The sequence below is a fragment of the Triticum dicoccoides genome, chromosome 2B (genome assembly GCF_002162155.2).
Source record: "Triticum dicoccoides isolate Atlit2015 ecotype Zavitan chromosome 2B, WEW_v2.0, whole genome shotgun sequence".
Taxonomy (NCBI): Eukaryota; Viridiplantae; Streptophyta; class Magnoliopsida; order Poales; family Poaceae; genus Triticum; species Triticum dicoccoides.
Window position 1 is genome coordinate 720,904,240 of NC_041383.1, and position 3,659 is coordinate 720,907,898.

Genomic DNA, 3,659 nt, shown 5'->3' on the forward strand with positions numbered 1-3,659 from the left:
GGGGAAGAACTCACAAGGTGTTCAAATGTGAAGGACACTGTCGGGTAACAATCCAACAAAGGACTTGATAGTCCACAAAGGATCTGATATGAGTATCGGTACTCAACCAGAGGAAGCAGATTATAGAAACAACTGACTAACTCAATTGTCAAATGCAAAGGAATTATGTTTTTCAAATCAAGGGATCAGAAGCAATGCTCTGATTAGGGGTGGATAAGTTGAATAGCCGTAGGGTACAATCGAAGACAATTGGATTGGTTGAGAACCAATTCCAGTAAAAAGAATGGCAGCTCAGCCGGAAAAGTAATTTATAAGGATCAATGATGTTTGCGTGTATTCGCAAACATATTGAGTCAACAGACTCAAAATGGTAATGACAAGGAATGTCAATATGACTACGAGACTTATGGGATTATCCATAATGCAAGCAAGTAAGAATTTCAAGAGCCAAAGGCTCCAAAGGATTTTCGGAAGATCGAATATTATTTTGAAGACTTTTGTGAAACACAAGAACAACTGGGGATGAGCGGATACTCGGCAAGCGCGAGTAATTATCCGTAGGGGTATTCATGCAGCAAGGAACTGCAGGGCAGTAAGCGTAAAGAATTCTCGGAATACCGAAGAGTATTTCAGGACATCTTGTAATAACAAGAGCAACTGGGGATGAATGTAAGAATAACAACTGCAAGTAGTTATCCATAAGGGTTTGCGGTGGAAGGGGGATTGCAAACGCGATGAACACAAGTTCTCGGGTTAACAGCGGAGAGTATCTTCAGGGTCTTCTGGTGCAGCAGACGATCATCAGTAACAAGGGGCTCTCCGGGTGAAAGTGATAACGAGATCCTATTGTTAGATTTAGTAAACTTCATTTAACCCGAAAAGAGGAGAGATCAGAGTCCCAGAGTAAAGGTCGAGGAGTAAAAGATCCTAGTACCACCCAATGGCGACGTGGGCCCGTAAGGCTCACAGCCATGTTAGTAAAAGTTTTGTAGTGACTAGACTCGACTTCGGCCAAGGAGTGTGGAAGGGGGATTCCTACAGGCAGTCGGCTCTGATACCAACTTGTGACGGCCCCGATTCAATCGTACACTAATCATGCACGCAAATGTGTACGATCAAGATCAGGGACTCACGGGAAGATATCACAACACAACTCTACAAATAAAATAAGTTATACAAGCATCATAATACAAGCCAGGGGCCTCGAAGGCTCGAATACAAGTGCTCGATCATAGACGAGTCAGCGGAAGCAACAATATCTGAGTACAGACATAAGTTAAACAAGTTGCCATAAGATGGCTAGCACAAACTGGGATACAGATCGAAAGAGGCGCAGGCCTCCTGCCTGGGATCCTCCTAACTACTCCTGGTCGTCGTCGTCAGCCTGCACGTAGTAGTAGGCACCTCCAATGTAGAAGTCGTCGTCGACACTGGCTCCTGGCTCCTGGACTCCAGCATCTGGTTGCGACAACCAGAAAGAAAGGAAAGGGGAAAAGGGGGGGAGAAAGCAACCGTGAGTACTCATCCAAAGTACTCGCAAGCAAGGAGCTACACTACATATGCATGGGTATATGTGTAAAGGGGCCATATCAGTGGACTGAACTGCAGAATGCCAGAATAAGAGGGGGATAGCTAATCCTGTCAAAGACTACGCTTCTGACAGCCTCCGTCTTGCAGCATGTAGAAGAGTGTAGATTGAAGTCCTCCAAGTAGCATCTCCAAGTAGCATATCCAGGTAGCATCTCCAAGCGCATCTCCAGTCGCATCGCATAGCATAATCCTACCCGGCGATCCTCTCCTCGTCGCCCTGTAGAAAAGCAATCACCGGGTTGTCTGTGGAACTTGGAAGGGTGTGTTTTATTAAGTATCCGGTTCTAGTTGTCATAAGGTCAAGGTACAACTCCAAGTCGTCCTGTTACCGAAGATCACGGCTATTCGAATAGATTAACTTCCCTGCAGGGGTGCACCACATAGCCCAACACGCTCGATCCCATTTGGCCGGACACACTTTCCTGGGTCATGCCCGGCCTCGGAAGATCAACACGTCGCAGCCCCACCTAGGCAAAACAGAGAGGCCAGCACGCCGGTCTAAACCTAAGCGCACAGGGGTCTGGGCCCATCGCCCATAGCACACCTGCACGTTGTGAGGGCGGCCGGAAGCAGAACTAGCCCCCTTAATACAAGAGCAGGCTTACGTTCCAATCCGGCGCGCGCCGCTCCGTCGCTGACGTCTGAAGTGCTTCGGCTGATACCACGACGCCGGGATACCCATAACTACTCCCGCGTAGATGGTTAGTGCGTATAGGCCAGTAGCCAGACTCAGATCAAATACCAAGATCTCGTTAAGCGTGTTAAGTATCCGCGAACGCCGAACAGAGCCAGGCCCACCTGTCTCCTAGGTGGTCTCAACCTGCCCTGTCGCTCCGCCACAAAGTAACAGTCGAGGGCCGTCGGGAACCCAGGCCCACCTCTACCGGGATGGAGCCACCTGTCCTTTCAGCCCCCTCGTCAGAATCACTTGCGGGTACTCAATGAGCTGACCCGACTTTAGTCACCATCTGTATAGTATGTATGTATGTATAGTATATACCCGTGATCACCTCCCAAGTGATCACGGCCCGATAGTATAGCAAGGCAGACTGACAAGAATGTAGGGCCAATGATGATAAACTAGCATCCTATACTAAGCATTTAGGATTGCAGGTAAGGTATCAACAGATGTAGCGACAATGTCAGGCTATGCATCAGAATAGGATTAACGAAAGCAGTAACATGCTACACTACTCTAATGCAAGCAGTATAGAGGAGAATAGGCGATATCTGGTGATCAAAGGGGGGGCTTGCCTGGTTGCTCTGGCAAGAGAGAGGGGTCGTCAACACCGTAGTCGTACTGGGTAGCAGCGGCGTCGGTCTCGGTGTCTAGCGAGAGAAGAGGGGGAAGAAACAATAAATATAATGCAAACAAATGCAAGACGATGCATGACATGACAAAGCGTGGTGCTAGGTGTGCCCCAACGCGGTACGAGGTGGTACCGTTGAAGGGGGGAAACATCCGGGAAATTATCCCTGGGGTTCCGTGTTTTCGGGCAGAGGAGCCGGAGGGGGAAAGTTGCGAGTTTGATATGTTAGGGGTGTGTGGCGGACGAACGGGTTGCGTATCCGGATTCGTCTCGTCGTTCTGAGCAACTTTCATGTTGAAAATATTTTAATCCGAGTTACGGATTAAAAGATATGATTTTTAAAAGATTTTAACAATTTTGGAATTTAATTATTTATTTAATTAATTCAAAAAAAAATGTATTTATGACGTCAGCATGATGTCATGCTGACGTCAGCAGTCAACAGGGGTTGACTGAGTCAACCCTGACATGTGGGTCCCGTGGGACCCATCTGTCATACTCTGTTAGGTTAATTAGGATTTAGCTAAACTAATTACTGTTTAATTAAACTAACTAATTAATTAGGTTAATTAAATAGAATTAATTAACTTAATTAATTCACTAATTAATTAATTTAATTAATTATTAAATTAATTAATTCATTTTATTTTATTTTCATTTTCATTTTCTTTTAAAACGTTTTGTGGGCTGGGCCCCCCTGGTCAGTGGCCCGAAGGGGCCTTAGCGGGCGTGTGGGCGTCGGGTCACCTGGACGCAGCC